Source organism: Parasteatoda tepidariorum, chromosome X1 (assembly GCF_043381705.1).
Source record: "Parasteatoda tepidariorum isolate YZ-2023 chromosome X1, CAS_Ptep_4.0, whole genome shotgun sequence".
NCBI classification, from domain to species: domain Eukaryota; kingdom Metazoa; phylum Arthropoda; class Arachnida; order Araneae; family Theridiidae; genus Parasteatoda; species Parasteatoda tepidariorum.
In genome coordinates, this window is record NC_092214.1 from 76,042,945 (window position 1) to 76,067,143 (window position 24,199).

Genomic DNA, 24,199 nt, shown 5'->3' on the forward strand with positions numbered 1-24,199 from the left:
AAAAAATGCAAATCTAAGATAGATCTTACTATTAATTGCATAACTTTTTTTGTAATACAGATATTGTAATACTGTATTTATTATTAAATTCTACATTAAATTACCTTCAATTTGATATATAAACGTTTGTATTTAAGTGAAAATTTATATATTCCACAAGCACACAAAGTTGAAAAACATGAAACTTTCAAAAAGTGTCCTAACTTTTGGCCACCACTGTATATATATATTTACAAGGCTTATCCACAGTTCCCTGATATTGCTGAGATGATCTAGGCTGTAAATAGCACATGCGCTGCGGTACAGAAGAAGAGACTAGCAAGCTACTACTCAGCCTTCCCCTAGGAAATAGATCTGAATTTGTACCTAAAAGAAAAGTAATCTCTACTAATAATCTACAGAATTTATGTAATTGTTGATAACAATAGTTTGCTAGATATTTAATGATTGAAAACTAGTAACTGTACTAGCTCACTTCTTCATGTTTGATCATAAAACTGCTATTTTCCCTTCATGTTATTTTTTCGCAATTTACCCACTTTAATTATTTACTAAGTACATTGTTATTACTTATTAGAATATTGAGCGGAATTAAATTAAATGCGATTTCAAGTTTATATGACAATTTGTTTCAAGGTGACGAGCCTTTTTATGCAGCTGTTTATGTTTCACTACTTCAAAAATTTGCGAATTTCGGAAGTCTTAAATTTTTTAGAAATAAGTCAGTATAGTATGCAATTTTAATCCTGAATTGAATAAAATCAATTGCAAATAAAAACATTTATTGTTGAAAGTAATATGCATTTTTTGGAATTTCATCCTATAGGATGTGTATTTATATTTAAACAAGTGTTTGTAACAACTAACTATTAGTTTTATTCTGCTCGGTATTATAAGTTATATAGGCGATATTATACTCAACTTATTTTAAAAGTATTATTTCAAATTATTCTCTCTTAGACATTTTCTTCACATAAAAATTACTCACAATTTTAAAATAAATGCTCCTTATCAGCTTGTAATTTGTTTTATTCGATTGAGTGTAAAAAAAGAATAAAACTTGGTACATAACATTAAATTTTTAATTTATTAAGTGATTGTTGATTACATTGATTAAAAAATTTTAAAATAACTATTTTTTAAGAAACTCTGATGTGATTGACAATAACGTAAGTCCTTAAAAAAGCTATTAGTTTCATGAAGTCTGATAAAAAGTTTAAAAATATAGACTTGGTGTATTGAGTTTAAAGATTTGTAAAAAAACAAAGAAAGAAAGTCTAATTATCAAACTTACAAGTTAATGTTACCAGATGTATAGAAAAATAAAAAGTGTTAAAATTGCAAAATAGGATTGGAATTATGTATTTGAATTTCTGTAAATGTTATTGATGGTAGTACTGTCTTCAGTGTATTTTATTTTGTGGCTGTGATACCTATCATGCTTTTTAGCTACGAGGATTGAATTGAAACGGCAGAAGAGTAATACTATTTATCCGAAAAAGAAAATTCATTTCATCCAGTTAATTTAAATCATAAAAAGACAATTTCTAATATTTTAATATTTCAAAACCTACCACTATTACTGTAAATATAACTTTCTTACTAATTCGTATTTTTTTTTCTTTTAGGTTCCAATAATTACAAGTTTCAACATGTAGACGGAAACAGTATTTAAAATAATTTTGTTGGTTTGTAAAAAAATGAAATTTTAGTTTTAAATAAAAGTAATTTGAATTTCAGCTGACTAATTATTTAAATTTGTAGTTTTATAGCTTTAAAAATTCAAGCACTTTAGACAACTATCTTCTAAAAATACGAGTATGAGTTCCCATAAATGATTTTTACTAACTGTAGAATTTGGATAAGTGTTATTTTAAGATGATTTAATTCAATCTATTAAAATTAAAGAAGAATTATGCATCTGAAACTTTCTATTATAGCTTAACAAAAGAAGCAATTACTGCCGAAGGTTTAATATTAAAAACTTCAGGATGATAAATGATCTCTACTAGTGAAAAAAATATAATGATATAAATTATTCTTCATATAATATACATAATATCTTTATATATATATTATATTTTTTATATAGTGAGTCTAAAAATTAATAAACTAGGTGGTCCTTATAACACCTCACCTTCGTAAGTGCTAAAAAAAAAATTTAGGTTGAGCTACATAAGCCTGAAGTGCAAAATGTCGAATCTTTGGTTGATATATTAATGCTTCTAAAAATACAAACTTGAGGTTACGAAACAATAACTTAAGGTAGAACATGGAATACATGGCGTTAATAAAAAATAACCTTTCCAAGTGTTGAAAATACACTTCAGGTTGATTTATAGCAACCAGAAGTGTAAAATGGCATACTTTAGGTTGAAAAATATATACCTCTACAAGCATAAAATTATATACCTGAGGTTGAAAAATAATTACCTGTGGGAGAATAAAATACACCTGAGGTTGATTTATAACAACCAGAAGTGTAAAACGACACACCACTGGTTGATAAATATATATCTCTACAGCATTAAAGTACATACCTGAGGTTGAAAAATAATTACCTGAGGTAGAACAAAATACACCTAAGGTTGATTTATAATAACCTGAAGTGTAAAATGACACACCATATGTTGAAAAATATATACCTCTACAAGCATAAAATTAGATACCTGAGGTTGAAAAATAATTACCTAAGGTAGAACAAAATACACCTGAAGTTGATTTATAATAACCTTAAGTGTAAAATGACACACCATAGGATGAAAAATATATACCTCTACAAGCATAAAATTAGATACCTGAGGTTGAAAAATAATTACCTGAAGTCAAACAAAATACACCTGAGGTTGATTTATAATAACCAGAAGTGTAAAATGACACACCTTAGGTTGTTGAATAAATACTTCCACAAGTGTAAAAAAATATACTTCAGGCTGATAAGTAATAGCCTAAGGTTGAAAATGAAACACTTTAAAGTAGTAAATATCTACCTCTGCACAGATGCAAAATTAAACACCTCAGGTTGAAACATATATACCTCTGGAGGTATATTTAAGGTATATTTGAGGTTGATTTTGAGGTATTCATTTGCACCCTTTTAAACCTTAACGACGTATTTAAATAACAAACTCCTTTATACCTTTAAAATATACCTCGTTTATACCTCTATTTTTTCATAAGGGTTGCCACCAAATTTTCCCCGCTTTTTCTGAGAGGAGATAGGCTGAGAGAAGGAGGTGTTTTTAAGATGTAACCTGCTATGATTTTCCCTCTAATAAATATATGTTCAACCGTCCACTTCTTTCTCTTCATCCCTTTTAACCCTCTTAGACATGGGGGCTCGACCCAGTCATCGCAGAACATGATGCTTGGAATTGAAAGCGAAAGTCGCCCAAACAAAAAGGCGCAATAACTCTACTTCATAAGTCGGCCAATAACCCCGCTACATATTTCAAAATATCTTCGAACAAATTTATCTACGTAGGCCAATTCTCCCGCCTGAACTGAAAAGCCAATTTCCCGCTTTAAAAACAACGAACATTTGCTGACAAATATTCAACTTCAAAAAGCCAATCCGCCGCCTATTGTACATTTACAGATCTAAATATTTTCTACAGCAAAATATCAACTCAAGAGACCAATTTCCCCGCCTAATTGCCTAAAGAAATATCTTCAACAACTACGTTCTACATCAAGGGCCAATTCTACCGCCTGTGTGACCAATTTCCCGTCCATAATTAAGAAATCTCTTCATCGACATTCAACGAACATGGAGTTTGATACTTATCTGCTACATAAGTCATCGCATCCAACGTCAACAACGATAAACGTGAACTAGTGAATTCCTATTATCGTGTGAAACAGTTGTGACATTCTATAATACCACTTGTGAATACTTATATATCAACAAACGGATAGCTTATATAAGCGAAAACACCAAATATCAACGTCATCATCAAACACCGATATCTTCAAACCAGGTAGGATCAATCCTTTTTATTATCAAGCATGTATCGAAATACTAAAAAAGAAGATTTAATTAATGCTGCCCAGGAATTCGGAATATATATTCCTGAAAATGCTACTATTATTTGTTTAAAAGAACTTATGGAAAAAACTGTTACGTTAAAAAATGAACCAGAATTTGTTAACGACTTGATTTATTTAATCGTCGAAGAAAGAAAAGAAGCGGAACAATCCGCAAAAGAAAAATTCAAGTTAGCCCAAATCGAAAAAGAAATCGAATTAGCATCAATTAACTCCGGCACAAATCAAAATAATTCCGAAAACTCAAACGCGATAATTAGAACATCATCTTTAGATCTCGAAAGCCTAATTAAATCAGTTAAAACACTTAGTATGCCGATTCCCACTAAACCCGAAAATTTTAACTTATTCTTTCATTCTTTAGAACGCGCGTTTACAACCAAAAATGTTCCGCCAGAATTCAAATCGGAAATATTAATAAATATTCTCAGTGAAAAAGCGAATATTATTTTACTTTATATTTCGGAAAACGAACTCCAAGATTATGAAAAAGTTAAAAATATTATATTACGAGAATTTCAGCCAACGCCCCAGGAATGCTTAATCAATTTCCGAAGAACTCAACGCAGTGGCGTAGCGAGGGGTGGACAAGGGGGGTATCATGCCCCGGGAGCTACTAACAAAGGGGCGCCAAATGGTCCGCAAAACAAAAAATTGCTGGATAACATTTTTTTATATTATGATTGATTTCTGGACAATATATTTTAAATTAGTGCCAGTGTAATATAATAAATGTTAATTCATAAATATTATTCATAATATTTAATATTTAATTCATATTAAATATTATATTAAATTCATATTCATATTAAATATATTTCAGTATTTAATTCACGTCCTTGTCATCGCGCTCTGCTTAGAATAAAAATTAAATGTTATTAAATATTAAATGTTATATATAAGTTTAATGTCAGCATAAATTATATTGTATATTTCACTATGTTACTACCTTTCAAGTTCAAGGCATTCTTGGTAAGTAATAAATCAAATAAGATTACTTACTATATCTACTCGACAATTCTATTATTAAGTGAATAGAGTATGAAAAAATTTGTTGTTCTCATATTTGTCACCGCACATTCAAAATGAATTCATTCATCTTCTGGCATCTACAGTTCGAAATCAACTAATAAACGATACCAAAAGAAAGAAATAATATGGACTCTTGTTTGATTCAACTCCTGATATCTCTCATCGAGAACAAGTCGCTAGGTATGTGGATGCTGATTTTATCAATAAAAAAGTTTCCATCAAAGAATCTTTTTTGAGTTTTATTGAAATAAATGCTAAAGATGCAGCCTCGATCGAAAATACAATTTTTGAGAAATTAATTTGCGATGAAATTTCATTAACAAACTGCAGATCACAATTTTACGATAATGCTGTCGTGATGGCAGGTCACACATCTGAAACGCGATGGAGCGCCAGAATACAAGCGATTATCGTTATCATCTATGGGCTAGAGAATATAAAAGAACAAATAGAAAAATTAGCTGAGCACACTACCACTACAAGTGACAACAGAAGTGAAGTTACAATTCTGATGCAAAATATACTAACCTTTAGTTTTATAACTTTAGTTCATTTCTGGTATGAAATCTTAAGAAGGATTGATTGTGTGCAGCTCAGATTACATGATCCTAGAATGAATTTCAGAGAAGTGTTCCATGATCTTGAATCATTAGCGACTGAACTAGCCGAAATTTGAGAGTAAAGAGGCAATAGAAAAAGCTGAGTCTCTTTGTGAAAAATGGGATATGGATACAACAATACGTGCCTGGAGAATTCGCTATGGTGGTCTTTCAGCAGAAAGTGATATTTCTCGCGTTATGAAAAGCACTCTTGATCGTCTCCAACAAGAAATGTGTACACGATTAAGTGACCTTAATTTCAAATTTGGATTTCTACTAGACGTTGAAAATTTATTAAACAAGGATAATGTTGATAACGAACTTGAAAAAAAATTTTAAAAATCTGGGTGAATTTTATAATACAGATTTCAATGTAATAGAACTTTTTATCAAAATATGTGACAGCAAAATGTTACTCCGCAGTAGAAAAGAAATTAAACCTAAAACTCCATTAGAATTTCTTACTTTTATAATCAATCTCGAATGGAGAAGATGTTTTTCCAAATCTGAGAGCGGCATTTCAAATACTCCTGACTATCTCAGTATCAATTGCTAGCTGCGAACGTTCATTCAGCAAATTAAAATTAATTTTGACAGATCGCCTAAGTGACCTAGCATTTTTAAGTGTGGAAAGAGAAAAATTTTAAATGATCAATTTTGATGATATTATTGATACATTTGCTTCATCAAAAGCACGGAAAATTTAGACATAGTAATTAGTTTTATTAATGTATTATAATCATATGATTATTAAATATATGTATCTCCTTAGAGATAATAAATATTTACTTTTTTATTGTTTTAAAACTGCGTGTTTTTAAAATATTTCTTTATAAATATGTAAAATAAATAACGGGTATCTTTTGAACTAATTCTACATGATCATATACATTTCAAAACCTAGTCTTGTTCTCTCAACTACATTTTTTGTCTCAAAATTAAAGCCTAGCTTGAGTATATGACTTTATTTATTTATTAATTTGCGAGTATATTTTACATATAATATTATATGGTTTTCGAAAGCGGGGGGGGCGCTAAAAGGGTATTGTGCCCCGGGCGCGAGTTACGCTAGCTACGCCACTGGCTCAACGATTACACGTGCAATTTTCGTCAAGAATGACAAGCTCTTTTGAATACTATTTTTATTTTTTATTTTATAACCGTCGTTGAACAGCCGACCCAATTTCATGGGTTTACGACTACTTACGTTCAACTCCGTAGCCTTGTAATTTTGAACTAATCCAGAAGACAAGGAAACTCCTGGATCAGTACCCCCAGAGGTATTGATTTGTAGTGGGAACATGGAGGACTTTGAGACTCGACAGATTTAACGTGCATCAGTCACCATTTACTACACGGGGAGTCTTCGGCCGGCGAGGATCGAACCCACGACCTCTTGGATATGGGCCCAGCGCCCTACCGACCAGGCTATCCCGGCCCTTTTGAATACTATTGTAACCTTCGTAACGTTAATGATTATGAAAGCTTGTGTGAATTAATGATAGCCGATAAATTGTTTTCTACCCTCCATCGTGAAACGCAACAACATATTGCGATACGCCAAAACGAAACTTGGCTTAAACCAACCGAACTCCCAAAAGAATACGATGTATATTTTGTTTCGAAACGGAAATCTTTTGCCGAAATAAAAAACTACCGTCAACAACCGTTCGACAACAAGCAAAAAAATAACTCATTTCAAAGCTCTAATCGTAATTCATATGAGAGAAATTCTGCAGAATACCAATCACGAACTTTTCCGCGCCAAAGCTTTCACAGAAACGAAACTAATTCAAATCGTAGATTTAACTCAAATCGAGACCCTGTTTGCAAAGTCGAAGCTAAGATATTTAATAAATCTAAGCATGAATTACAATATAAAAATTTTTTCGTTAATGATAAACTAGTCGTTCAATCGTTAGATGATTCGCAGCCAATATTATTTGCGTCCGAGAACACTTAATTCCCTCCAAAACAAAAAGTGTCGGAACTGTTCAATTAACTTGTGCTTTCGGAAGTGGTACAAGCTGAACTTTCAAAAATAAAATTAGCGCTTCCAAGCTTTCGTGAAAATCCCATAACAGTAACGGCAGCTGTTTCAAAAAATCTTTATTGTGATTTAATAATTCCCCCAAATATTTTGGATGATTTAAATGAAGCAAAAAAAGAATATGATCGAATTTCAAAAGAAAATATGGTTTCTTCTTATTCTAAAACTAATTTTCCTTTGCATAAAAACGAACAACAAAATACTTTCGAATTAAACTCAATGTCTAAAAATAAAATTACAACTTCATTCATTTCCAATACAGAAAAAGATAATTTTCCCCCCAGTTTTTAAAAATAGATCTGACGAGGGTGTAATACTGTGGCATTAGTTAAGTGAGGGTCAGTCTTTCTTTGAGATTGAGAATAATAATGAACCACTCCCTTTTCAAACTGAAGCCGAAAATCTGTTATACGAATGCAAAAGTACTTCTACTCAAAATTTATTTGAAAAACAAATAAATGAATTTCATTCAATGGCGTCTGCTCCTAATAGGAAAGCGGATACTACCGAGACACGTGATCGCCGCGTCACATCCACTGTAAACACAGAACAGCCTGCTTTTCCCGATGTGTTTACATCCGATCCGAAAAACGAAACCGATATACTTTCGTCTTCTGAAACAGAAATAAACTAGTTTAATTCTTCAAATCCGGAAAATAAGGAGATTAAAAATGCGTTTATTGAAAATACGGATTTTTGTTTATCTAATATAAAGATAATAGTTTACACTGATATTGATTTATCTCATTCAGAATCTGATACGCGTGCCGAAATTGAGCAACTTATTAAATCTTATAGGCCAAATAAAATTAAGAACACTAATTATGAAATGCAAATTTTTCTTCAAAATGAAATGCCAGTCCATCAACGTCCACGTCGCCTATCTATTTTCGAGAAATTAGAAGTTACTAAGCAAATTAAAGAAATGTTAAACAAAGGTATAATTAGAGAAAGCACTTCAGATTATTCTACTCCAATAGACGTAAAAAACAAGATGGCTCAACTCGCATTGCGATTGATTATCGATGTTTAAATAAGAAGTCAATTAAAGAAAGATTTCCACTCCCAATTATGGAGGACATTTTCGATAGACTACAAGGTGCTTCAGTGTTTACAAATCTGGACTTAAAAAATGCTTTTCATCACGTAGACATTCATCCTCAAAGCCGCAAATACACTTCGTTTGTGACACCAGATGGACAATATGAATTCAACAAAGTTCCTTTCGGCCTTTCCAATTCACCAGCAGTATATCAACAATTTATACAAATTGTTTTTCGAGAACTCTTAGAAGACGGAACATTGATTTTATATTTGGTTAGTATGGATTTATATTTGGTATGGATTTATTTTGGATTTTATATTTGGTAGTTGTTCCATCAGATGATGAGTCCGAAGGTCTTCAAAAACTCCAGAAAGTTTTCAAAGTAGCTTCCGACTATGGATTTGAATTTAATTTCAAAAAATGCAATTTCCTGAAAAGAAAAATTACCTTTCTTGGACATATTTTAGAAAATGGTACGATTAGTCCCTCAACAGAAAAAACAAAAGCTGTTTTAAATTTTCCAAAGCTCCAAACAGCTAAAGATGTTCTATCATTCCTAGGCCTAACAGGATATTTTCGAAAATTTATTAAATATTATGCAATTATTACACGACCACTAAGTGATCTTCTTAGAGACAACGTTCCTTTTCATTTTGACCCAGAACAGCAACAAGCTTTCCAAACGCTGAAACAAGCCTTATCAACTGAACCTGTGTTACACCTTCTCAAGCAGGGCTCACCCTTACAGCTTCATTGCGTTACGATGCATCGTCAAAAGGAGTTGGCGCAATTCTTTTAATGCAATCTGATTTAGATGACAGCCTACATCCCATTCATTATATGAGCCACAAGACATCCCCACGAGAAGAAAAATATTTATCATATTGCAATTGCAATTCATCAATTGCCAAGCCTTCCAAAAGACTATGTCAAAAAAGAACTGCCACCTAAAATTGCTGGATGGGCAATGTTACTAAAAGATTTCGACTACGAAATAATACACAGACCAGGAAAACAGATGAAGCATGTCGACACTCTTAGCCGATATCCTGTCATGACAATCCAAGTTGACGAAACAACCCAGAAAATCTGCCATGCACAAGCCAAAGATGAATACACACAAGGCATAAGACAGCTAATCGAACACTATCCAACTACAGACTACAAGTACAAAAATAACATCCTATATAGAGTAGTAAACAATCAAGAACTATTAGTCATACCTCAAGATATGCAAAAACCAATAGTTCAACTATAACACAACAAAGGCCATTTTGGTATCAACAAGACAGAAGACATGGTTAAACAACAATTTTGGTTACCAAATATAAGAAAGATTGCTGAAAACGTAATTTTCAATTGCATTCCATGTATACATTCATCATGTAAAGTAGGAAAACAAGAAGGTTTCTTACATCCCATCCCAAAAGGTTTCATTCCTCTAGATACATACCACATAGACTTTCTTGGTCCCCTACCCAGTATAAATAAGAATTACAAATACATTTACATCGTCGTAGATGCTTTCACCAAATTCTTATGGATTTATTCAGTCAAATCAACATCAGCTAAAATTGTCTTGGATAAACTACAACTGCAACAAATTACTTTTGGAAATCCAAGAAGAATCATCTCAGATAAAGGATCCGCATTCACCTCAATAGAATTCAAGAAGTACTGTGAAGACGAACAAATTGATCATGTCACAATCACCACAGGTCAACAACCTCGTAGGAATGGACAGGTGGAAAAATTTCATGCTACGATAATCTCAGTCATCACCAAGTTATACCTTGACAACCCCAGAAAATGGTTCAAGCATGTACCAGCAGTTCAACGTGTAATCAACAGCACTGTTTCTTCATCAACAAAGTTTACACCCTTCGAGTTCTTAACAGGAGTTAAGATGAGAAATAAGGAAGACCTGCACATCACGAAAAATCCTCGAGAAAGAGCACATACATATTTTACTTGAAAATCAACAACAAATGCTAAAAGAAGCAAAAAGCAATATACCTGAGATGCAAGAAAAAACCAAGCACAGTTATAATACTAGACGAAAGACAGCAACGGAGTATAAGCACCACGACAGAGTTGCCATCAAACGAACCGAATTTGGGACAGGTTTGAAACTTCGACCAAAATTTTTCGGTCCATACACAGTGACAAAAATTTGACCCAACGATAGATATGATGTTCACAAGATCGGTATAGGAGAAGGACCAACTGTCACATCCACATCGGCAGACTTAATGAGACCCTAGGAAGATCCAAAAACTTTTTCCTTTTTTTTCATATGAACTATGAACTTTTCAATTGTGTAAGAACTTTTGCACAGACTTTCGAATTTTTTTTAAATTTATTATTTTCATTTTGGATTTCATTGCATAAATCAAATAATAATTGAATATATTAACTGAATATTAATAACAAATTTCAATTTTAATGATCGAAATATTCATATTGATCGTATTTTTCAGAAGTGAGATTTAAAAAAAAACAAAGTCAACTATTTATTAAAATTTAATATATTTAGAATTAGTTTAGATTTAAATTTTCATAAATTTATTGTTTTATACTTCAATTTAATTGTCAAAATATTTCTGTCATCAATATTTTCTTTTTATTGTGATGCTTAATATTTAAAGCAATTAGTCGGAAACCGACTAAGTCAGGATGACAGAGAGTTCCATACATGTACTTCAGCCAGCAAAGCCCTCTATGGGTTGCTATTTCAACTCTCTCTTGCCACCAAATTTTCCCCGCTCTTTCTGAGAGGAGATAGGCTGAGAGAAGGAGGTGTTTTTAAGATGTAACCTGTTATGATTTTCCCGCTTATAAATAAATGTTCAACCGTCCACTTCTTTCTCTTCATCCCTCTCTATCCTCTTATATATATCTANATATATATATATATATATATATATATATATATATATATATATATATATATATATATATATATATATATATATATATATATATATATATATATATATATATATATATATATATATATATATATATATATATATATATATATATATATATATATATATATATATATATATATATATATATATATATATATATATATATATATATATATATATATATATATATATATATATATATATATATATATATATATATATATATATATATATATATATATATATATATATATATATATATATATATATATATATATATATATATATATATATATATATATATATATATATATATATATATATATATATATATATATATATATATATATATATATATATATATATATATATATATATATATATATATATATATATATATATATATATATATATATATATATATATATATATATATATATATATATATATATATATATATATATATATATATATATATATATATATATATATATATATATATATATATATATATATATATATATATATATATATATATATATATATATATATATATATATATATATATATATATATATATATATATATATATATATATATATATATATATATATATATATATATATATATATATATATATATATATATATATATATATATATATATATATATATATATATATATATATATATATATATATATATATATATATATATATATATATATATATATATATATATATATATATATATATATATATATATATATATATATATATATATATATATATATATATATATATATATATATATATATATATATATATATATATATATATATATATATATATATATATATATATATATATATATATATATATATATATATATATATATATATATATATATATATATATATATATATATATATATATATATATATATATATATATATATATATATATATATATATATATATATATATATATATATATATATATATATATATATATATATATATATATATATATATATATATATATATATATATATATATATATATATATATATATATATATATATATATATATATATATATATATATATATATATATATATATATATATATATATATATATATATATATATATATATATATATATATATATATATATATATATATATATATATATATATATATATATATATATATATATATATATATATATATATATATATATATATATATATATATATATATATATATATATATATATATATATATATATATATATATATATATATATATATATATATATATATATATATATATATATATATATATATATATATATATATATATATATATATATATATATATATATATATATATATATATATATATATATATATATATATATATATATATATATATATATATATATATATATATATATATATATATATATATATATATATATATATATATATATATATATATATATATATATATATATATATATATATATATATATATATATATATATATATATATATATATATATATATATATATATATATATATATATATATATATATATATATATATATATATATATATATATATATATATATATATATATATATATATATATATATATATATATATATATATATATATATATATATATATATATATATATATATATATATATATATATATATATATATATATATATATATATATATATATATATATATATATATATATATATATATATATATATATATATATATATATATATATATATATATATATATATATATATATATATATATATATATATATATATATATATATATATATATATATATATATATATATATATATATATATATATATATATATATATATATATATATATATATATATATATATATATATATATATATATATATATATATATATATATATATATATATATATATATATATATATATATATATATATATATATATATATATATATATATATATATATATATATATATATATTGTATTTAAACCAAGTCGTCTGGCAAAGCGTTCATATGGTAATGGTTTCCCAGACATTCTGATTTCCATAGTTCTTATTAACACACATTTAATATTAAGTATAATTAAGTATAATTAAAAATTAAGTATACGGTATTTAAACCATTCATTTCGTAATTTTGCTTTCTTAAGGTAACGGTTTTCCGTTACTATATAATTATAGTTCCTACTGCCAAAATAGTTACTATTTCCATAATAGTTAATAATTGAAAATGTTTAAACCTTTAAGATTAGCTAAGTAATTTTTAAAAGTATAAAGCTAAATAATTTTTCCCGGAGACGAAAACACCTGGTAAAATTAAGCGTACCGTATAGTAATTACATTTCTGGTAAAAAAAAAAAATACAATACAGATAATAATTACCGAAATATTACGGTATTTTAACCATTCATATGGTAATTTTTTGATCCATATGTTCTCATCACCACACATTCAGTTTAAAAAAAAAAAAAAAAAAAAAAAAAAAAAAAAAAAAAAAAAAAAANAAAAAAAAAAAAAAAAAAAAAAAAAAAAAAAAAACGCGAAAAGTAAATTAAAAAAAAAATATTAAAACTAAATTTTTGCGAATAAATGGTTTTTATGCTATGCTATAATGATAAAATTACCGAAGTTTTCCCCATTTAACAAAATTTATCGCAGATTATAAAGCCATATTCAATTATTAATATCTATTACCAAAATCTTTACCAGAACGGTTCGGAAAGAGTTTCCGAGCTTTTTGGCGTTCTTATAGCGCCAGAAACACGGTAAATTTTACCATTTTTTGGTATTTTTGACCATAATTTTTTTCTCTCAATGAAATTTGACCATTTTTGCGCAATTGCCGCAAACAAAATCCGTTATTAAACGTCATTAAAAACCTTAAAACCCTGCGTTAAGGTAACGAAGAAATCTATTGCAACCCATGTTGAAATGATTAACTTTGGTGTACCTTATCTTAAAAAATACTGTTTTGATCTTCAAAACTATTTTGTTTTGTTTCATTCCAACTATTTTGGTGCGGATTTTACATGGTAGTTTGTGAAGATATTAGGAAAATTCAACTTAGCAATCAGAATTTGAGAATCAGGAATTTAAATTAAAATTTAAGGAAAAAATCCAAAAAACTGAAGTTAAATGTAAATACAAATTTAAATTATGATTTTTTTTTCTCATAAAAATGTGCACCATAACAAGAGGAACAAAACAAACGGGTAAAATGTTTTTAAATATTGTATCAGTATTTTCTATCGGAAATAGTGCATCTAAATTTAGTGGACCATTTCATCATACTTCATATCCCATTTCCGACTACTATTGCGAGAACGTTACATTTTGTACTGATGTAAAAAAAAAAAAAAACTGTTTGCTGCAGTTGATTACTCCTTTAGTTTCAAAATATCACAGTCGCCTCATTTATTGCAAACAAAATATATATATAAGTATATTAGCACACTGAGAAAAGAAGAAATGATGTTAGCACACGGATAAAAAGCACACTGAGAAAATATGTGTAGTTAAGTTATATCAATACGCTGAGAAAATAAGAATGTTTCAGCACACAGAGATTCAAAACTCTCAAAACATAGAAGTTTACTGTGTATTTTGACTGCATGAGAACACTGAAGAGTACGCCGTATAAATATTGCGTAAGCGTCTAACGGGGAAAGGGGCTTATAATTTGTGTATTTTTGCTAACAGAGGTAGGATTTTATGAGTAATGCTTACGCAAGGCATTAAAATCCTCTTATTTGGATTTTCTTTAAATACAAATGAAAATTTATCAAAAATTACAATTAGAAAAATTGCAAATTTTAAATTAAATTCGTGAAAAAAAAAGAAAAGAAAAAAGAGTTGAATTTTTTTTAAAGTTCTTCAGAGGTCGAGAGTTTTCATCACGTAAGGAAAACAAAATAATTCCTAAAGAGTATTTTACTCGAAATTTTATAAAACGAATAAAAATGTAAATTTTGTTTCGTGGAAAGTAATATCCTTTTTTCTTTTTTAATTTTTAATTATAAAATTAGATTTCTTCAACAAAATTCAAAGTTTTTTTAAAAAAAAAAAAATAAAAAATAACAGGGGGTACTGCGAATTTCTTACGTGATTTGGTGGTGGAGGTGGTAACATGGAGGTGGTTTGTTAATTGCTTGTTTTTGCTCACAAGGGGGAAGGGAACGTCCAAAATTGCTAAAAATATGCCTACGTCATCTTTGAATGGCGCCCTTTTGGTAATGATTTTTGGTAATGATTTATGTCAAAATTACCATCGTAATGTTTGTCTTCATTATCATGAAATTCGGAAATAACTCTTATCCATTTGAATACCATATTATTGGGCAATAATTAAATTTGGAAAATATACTACTATTACTACGTCTGATTTAGAGTCTGATTTAATTATTGTACTTATCGAGCGACAACGCGTTTTCCCGTTACATGACTGAGGCATATAGGCGGTAATTTTTTCTTTGTGTTATATGCAGCATAAACATTTTTTTCCCTTTTTAATGTTTAATAACATGATTAATGATTCGTCAAATTTATAAAGGAAAAAAAAAGCAACTCATATCAATGACAGCAGATACGGAGAAAGAATTTGTTGTTAAAGTTAATTCTAGTTCTTGTTTAATTATTGTTCATTTGAAATGTTAAAAGGCAGAATGATATGAAATCTGAACGATGGGAATTTTTGATGGGGATCATCATGATAAGTTTCAAAACGCTCTTCCATGTTATGTGTTTATTTTTGTAAGTTGTTATTGAAAGCTTAGGCCAAAAGTACAAATGAAAATTTCCTTTTTATTTTCATAAGGTTATTTGTTGGTCATTATTTTTGTATTTTCCACAAAAAGTTTTGCATTCTATTTATTCGTTCTCGACATTCATCTATTTTATATCTATTATTTTAATGTCTATTTCAATTCATAAGTTGCATCAGTTGTTGTCTAGCTCAGCTAAAAATGAAATTGTTAAAGGTGGACGAAACATGAAAAATGAATAAACCATAATTGTTTAATGAACTCATATTATTTTAAAAGTTCCTATATTATTATCACGTTAGTATAATTATCACATTTGCATTAAGCAAATAATAAGTTAATGAAAAAAGTATGCTATAAAATTTAAAAATTTTAAACTGTTTCAGATCCAGATTTATCAAGATATTGACGTAAAAGTCACGTCTTGACTATTTTTACAGAGCTTGTGCAAAAGAAGAAATGAATCAAAGTAAAGGAAAGTGTTAACGCATTTCTATCGATAGAAAACTGAAGTATAAATTTCTCGATTAATTTTTAACAAATTTCTATTTTTTTAAAATTTTATTTTATTTATTTATAAATATTTTTTTTTTGAAAAAAAAAAACATTTTTTACAAAATGAAAGTGTTTTAAACAATCTCCAATCCAGATTTATCAAGATATTGATGTGGAAGTCGCGTTTTGACTATTCTTATTGAGCTTGTATAAAAGGAGAAATGTTTCAATAAAAAAAAAGAAAAAAAAAGGAAAAGTGTTAAGTCATTTCTAATTCATTTCTGCGGTTATATAAAAGATAATTGTTGTATTTTCGAAAGAAAAAAAAAACTCTTTATGAAGTAAAAAGTGTTACGAATTATATCCTTTTCAGATTCAGCAAGTTGTTGACGAAGAAGTCACGCCTTAACTATTTTTACAAAACTTATGTAAAAGGAAAAATTAATCAAAATGTAGTAAACGTGTAGGAAACGTGAACGCATTTCTACCGTTAGTAATTGAAAATATGATTTTTGAAAATTATTTAAAAAAAATTTTTTTTTGCTTTAAAAAACATTTTATAAGTAATATATATTCTAAAGTATTTCCGATTCAAATTCATCAAGATACTGACGTAGAAGTCACGTCTTGACTATTTTTACTGAACTTGTGTCAAAGGAGAAATGCGCCAAAAAGAAAGAAGAGTGTTAATAACTCATTAACTACAGTTAGTACACTGAAATATATTTTTTCCAATTTTTAAAAAAAATATATCATCTTTCGAAAAAATAACATTTTACAGAGTAAAAAATATTTCAAACTATTTCCTTCTCACTCCTAAGTCACTCTAAGAAGTCACTCCTTGTCTATTTTGACAATGTGAAGAAGAAATGAATCAAAATGAAGGAAAAGTGTAAACAATACCTTTTGTTAACAGAAATATAATAGAAATAGTTAATAGAAATAGAAATTTTTAAAAAAATCAACATTGTTTCGAAAAAAAAACTAAAAAAAAAAAAAAAAAAAAAAAAANAAAAAAAAAAAAAAAAAATACTTTAAACAATTTTCGATTTAGATTCATCAAGACAGTGACGAAGAAGTCATGTCTACTATTTTTATAGAATTTTTTAACGGAGAAATGAATCAAAAGGCGGGAATATATTTACACGTTACAACTGTTATTTATCTAAAATATAAATTCTGTAAAGTATTTTAAAAAAATTATTATTTTTCGAACTGTATCATAATTTGTTCGAAATATTTATAAATAGATATTATCAATAAAATATGCAGGACAAATATAAACAGATAATTTACAACTGTGGATCTTCACAAATACTTAATGTTAAAAATTGATTTGTTTTATAGTATTGTATATTATTAATTTTTTTAAATATACAATACATGTATATAATATGAATATAAATTGGAAGACTCACCTATCAAATCTATATCCAAAAGTAGATTAGAATGTGACATTAGGGTAGACAAAAGTTTTGACAATTTCTTTTACACCAACTGAATGAACTTTGATAAGCTTACCTTGATATTTAATGCTTATGATTAAACAAAGGCTGATAAGAAGGAATAAAAAATAAATTAAGAGTGCTGATTAAAAATATGTGTTACTGTGACAGATATTTCATGCCTAATCATGTATATTTTTTAATAAAAAAAATAATCAGTAATATGGATATAAGAGTTATAAACTGTAGTTTGCGAAAGTTAAAAAAAATTAATTGGAACGCGATAAAATAATTTTCAACTGATAATGTTTTTCCCATTTCAAAACAAAAACTATTAACTTAATATTGAAAAGATACTGTTTTGCATGCGGCACGTTCCTAAATAATGCTGCCCTCTAGAATTTTTTAAAAGAACTAAAAAAGAAACAGTTTTGAAAATATTATAAATGTTTTAAAGAAAGGGCAGTTCACTGAAAAAAGTTTCATTATATTCTTTTTGAAATGACAAATAATGTGTTTAGAAAAATAGAAAACGAAAAATATTTGTAAGGAGAAAATGGATGATAGTTGATCCTCATCATGCAATAAATAAAAAATAAATAAAACATTTTTTTTTTTTTAAACCAGCAAATCTCCCCTGCAGCTTTTATGTAGAATTTAAAATTTTAATAACTATTTCTACCAGCTGTAATATAAGTTTTGTGGTTTTCTCTTGGCCTAAGGATACTGCCAAGGATTTGCTATTGCATTATTTCAATTTATGAGTTTTTTCAAATATTTCGCGTCGTGGTACTGTCGCCATCTATGAAATTTCATGAAAGCTATAAAATTGCTTAATTAAGTAAAAATACGAATATGAAACTGGTGAAGAGTGAAAAAGCAGAAAATTATTAACTCTTTCTTTTTATATAAAAATCTATAAAGCATTGACAGAGAGAAGTTCAGAAGCTATCATATTTGAACAGTCATTAAATTTAGCGCACATGAAAGAAAAAAAGAACGGTATAACAAAGTAATATTTGAATTTGTTTTTCAATTACATTCAATAAAAATTTAAAATATATGAAATTTTAAATGTGCTCACATCCCTAAAATGTGTGTAAAATTTTTACTGTTAAGTGACAGAATGGAGAAAAATATTCCATTTTTTCGGCTATGGGGACGATATATTTATACATATTTGTCACATTTATTTATTTATTATTTTTTTTTTAATTGTTAAGTTTAAAATTTTTTCCAGCAGAAAATAACATTATCGCCCTATTTTTAAACTAGTATTTTGCATTTAAAAAACTTTTAATAATTGTTGAAAAAATTAGTTTGCATTGATTGTACATGATATAATAAGGAGAAAAAAAGGATAAATCTCCATATAGCGAATGGATTACATTTAGAAATAATTTTACACTCAATATAATTAATGTTTCTGAGACCAATTGCGTTTCTATACAGCTTACTCGTGATATATTTTCTGTGATAAATCGAGTGCTCGCAGAAGTTCGTCTCCGACAAATTAAATACAACAAATTTCATAAAAAAAATATTAATATCATTTTCCAAAATCGTGTGCCTATAAGTTTTACACAGTGGTCAGAACTTACGTGCTACAGGGAACGAAATCACTGTGGTCGCTATTTTGCGTAGCATTTAATGTAATGCGCGACATTAAAAGAAAAAAGGAAGTATAGTGCGATACAAAAACAACTAGTTTGTAACGATTCCTGACAACTACTTTAAATGTTAACCTGCTAAAGTAACACAAATAATTTTTCAGATTGTTGTGGAAAATCTTTGGCAACTCTGCCAGAGGAACAGATTTTGATCTATTACTCTCGATATACAGTGCGTAAAAAAAAAAATAATAATAATAATAATAAAAAAACGGACGACCCTGAATATATTTTTTGATCTAATGATCGGATCTTCACGTTTTAGGACTCAATATTAATGGTTCAAGAGGGTGAGCTCTCTCTCTCGTATGCCCGTTAAGGGTGCGTTTGTTCTTGTTTTTCCAGTGAATCCATCTATTGCCATGAATTTGACTTCTGCCATACCCATACGTCACACCTGTTTATAGCGCGGACCCACTCATCCATCCATCCATTCATCCAATGATCGTACCTGAATGATCAATCTCCTATCCAGTACCCCAAGAGGTATTGATTTGTTATGGAGGATTTTGCGACTAGACAGATTTAACGTGCATCAGTCACCGTTTACTACACGGGGAGTCTTCGGCGGCCGGGTTTGAACCCTGAAACTCTCGGACATGGGCACTGTGCCCTACCGACCAGACTATCCCGACCCCGGACGGTGAGCTCAAATATGCTAATTAATAAGTGCAGGCGAGTTAAGTTAGGAAATCAGAAACAAAAATGTACTTTCTCTGAATAAACATACCAGTTTTTCAACGGATTCGGGTTTCTGACCTTCAAAATATAGGGGGTAACCGCTATCTGGTAATTATGGTCCAATAGTTCGGTCACGAGAACGATTTTAAGCTTGGACCCCTTAATGTTAATTTCATTCTTTGCGTATTTCGCCATATCTGGAGAAATTTTTAAGTGAATTGAAAAATCTTTTCTCACAATTATAAAATTCTTTCAACCAAAGATAATTCCATGTAAAAATGAATGTTAGTAAACATTAAAAATTTTTTATTCATTATTTTAAAAATAGTCGAAACATGTTGAATAGTGAGGTATATCATTCTAAAGTATGTAATTTTACATGGCAAAATAGAAAATTTGAGCAATTTCTTACAGTTAAATTATTGGAGGAAAATAACAATTTTAAGTTACCAAATTTTTATGCTGATGAATTCAGAGGCCATACGCTAATTTATGGTTTTCAGCAAATGCTGTTGTTGTTGTTAATTTACGTCACACTAGAGCTACACAATGGGCTATTGGCGACGGTCTGGGAAGCATCCAGGAGGATGATCCGAAGACATGCCATCACAATTTTGATCCTCTGCGGAGGGGATGGCACCCCCGCTTCGGTAGCCCGACGACCTGCGCGCGAAGTCGAGCACTTTACGGTAGCACAGTTTAACGAGGACCAATACCGCACACCCTCGGTCCCTACGCAGACTGATCCAAGTGGTCACCCACCCGCACACTGACCGTAGCCAGTGATGCTTGACTTCGGTGATCTGCTGGGAACCGTGTCTTAACGATCAGTCCACTGCGGGACTGCCAGATTGCCATATATGAAAACAAAAGCACAAATTGAGCGTAACTAAAGGAGTTTTGTTTTAAAGTGCCGTTCTTACTGCATTGCTGAAGAGCGTTTGATTTGTTAGTTACCAAGGATGGGCCCAAAATGGAAGCGCGCAAGGTCACTGGATAATTTACTGGATAATTTAAAGAAGTTGACCATAAATAATTTTAGAAAATAAATATTTATTTAAGAAAAAAACATAAAATAGAAAAGAGAAACATGAATTGCTTGTTTTGCACATAATTTTAGCCACGGACTTGCCCGAAATGGATTTGTACATGTAAAAATTATATAAATTAATAAAGAAATTTTCAGTAAATATTTTTACCCACGGATTGGCCCAAAATGGATTTGCACGTGGAAAAATTATATAAATTAACAAAGGAATTTTCTTAGTAAAGGAATTCTTTAGTAAATAATTTCGACCACGGATTTGCCCGAAATGGATTTCCACATGGAAAAATTATTCAAATTAAAAAAGAAATTATTTAGTAAATAATTTTGGCTATGGATTTAACCGAAATGGATTTGCACATGGGAAAATTATGTAAATTAACAAGGAAAATTTTTAGTAAATATACCCACAAAAATATACGATTAATTCAATGATTTTATATAGAATTTTATTACTTTAGTTGGGTATACATTGTTTTTTTATCAAATGTTGAAAGAGTTTATTCTTTTTTTTTGGATAAATAAATATTACTACATATTCTTTTAATTCTATTCATTTCATTAAAGGTGGTATTTAAATAGATGCTTCTAGAAACATTCGAATTCCAAGTAAATAGTTTATTTATATTAAAATTAAAATCATTTCTTTTATCGTATAGATCAGTGGTCGGCAAAGTGCGGCTCCAGAGCCGCATGTGGCTCTTTGGCTCCTTAAGTGCGGCTCTGGCACAAATAAGGGCGGAATAATTTTAAGGAAGGCGCAATAATTTTAAGAAAGGCGCAATAATTTTAAATATGAGGAAAGCATTTCTCAGCAGGTTTCAGGAATTTAAAAACAGCAGAGCAACTTTAGAAATTGTCAAAAATCCTCTTAATACTACGATAACCGAGTTGAAATTTTCTCCTTTTGAAATTGACATTGGTAGCTCTGAAATACAATTGCTGGATTTAAAAAAACAAGGAGATATGGCGCTCTAAATTCAAACGTCTTTGTGTTAAATTGGAAATATTGGAGAAGAAAAAAATTTGATCTTAGTTCTCAACACAAGTGGTTCTGCTTTGAATGACCTGGAAAAGGAAGACATGGTCATTTTCAACGCTTGGAATAGTATTCCTGAATCTTAGATTAAAAACAACAACATACAAACCTGACTTACTCAAACTTTCCAAGGAGATGCAAGCACATTGTTCGCATTAATAAATATTTATTAAGTATGAAATTTTGTTTTATTTAGTGTACTACTTATTTAGTGTAAAAGAAGTTTACTAAACAAGCAGATTTGGCTCCCAATTTGTTTTAAAATTGTTTTAATGTTCATATTTGGCTCTTTAGCTAATAAGTTTGCCGACCACTGGTCTAAACGCATAATTCATCTATTATCCGATTGAGGAGACCTTGAACTTATAAGGACGCTACAGATAATTTCTCTCAAAGTGAAAAATATATATTATATATAAGTAGTATCTGGAATGAGGACATTATTGTTTCTTTTATTTTATTTGAAAGGTAGCCCTAAGTGGAAATAATCGTAATCTTATCTAAATTCTAAATCTTCCTTCTCTTTTGTTAGTNAGCTAAGAGAGATGAATAATTAGATCCTTGTGGTATTCCATCAATTTGAAGAAAAATATCCTTTCCATTGTAAAGATAATTATTAAAAAGACAAAAATTAATCAGAATTTCCCAATAATCAAAATCACAACAAAGGATATTTTTAAAATCTTAGTAATAATTCAAAAGTACATCTTTTAGTTTAGAAAAGGGAATGGTATTGAAAAGATCCTGGAAATCAAAAGTAGCAATAGAATTAATTTTATTATGTTTAATGAATTTTAAAATCGGTCGGTTGATTTTTAGTGATAATCCAAGAGAAACCTTCTTTAGAAATAATTTTATTTAAGTAGTTAGAGAAAGTGGTGCCAGGTTTAGTTAGATAAGTATTAGATCCACACATGATAGTTCTAAATTTTACAGGAATTTTATGAAATTGAGGACTGATAATTAAGTAAGGAAATTGTATATTGCTAATTTTAATTGTTAATCTCTTATATACAGCTAAAAAAATTTTAAAGACAATATTATTATTAAAATTACTAAGTTTTAAATTTTTACTATTTTTTAATTCCTTATTTAAAAGTTCAGCGTAGAATTTTTTACAGAAGATTGCATAGTTATTGTTAGCTTTGTCTAAGGGAGTAATTACAAAATTTTATTGAAGTTGCATAATTGATTGAACAATATTAGAAAAATTTGTTGGATTGTTACTCTTATTTAAATTATCCTTATAATTGAAAACAAAGTTTTTAAAGTAATAATAAACA

At 27.8% G+C, this 24,199-nt stretch overlaps 1 protein-coding gene across 5 annotated transcripts in view; it reads right to left on the bottom strand.

Annotated features, from left to right (window-relative positions):
* LOC107456224 (cAMP-dependent protein kinase catalytic subunit 1) overlaps positions 1 to 24,199 on the bottom strand; it is a 428,744-nt gene that overhangs the window by 372,864 nt on the left and 31,681 nt on the right. For 3 of the 5 annotated variants that reach the window (XM_071187757.1, XM_071187756.1, XM_016074037.3), the window contains exon 1: positions 18,455 to 18,807. The exons of the other annotated variants lie outside the window; for them this stretch is intronic. The gene's annotated coding sequence lies outside the window, so the exon portion shown is untranslated. Of the gene's footprint in view, positions 1 to 18,454; positions 18,808 to 24,199 lie in introns of those variants that run through there. 5 annotated transcript variants of the gene reach the window in all.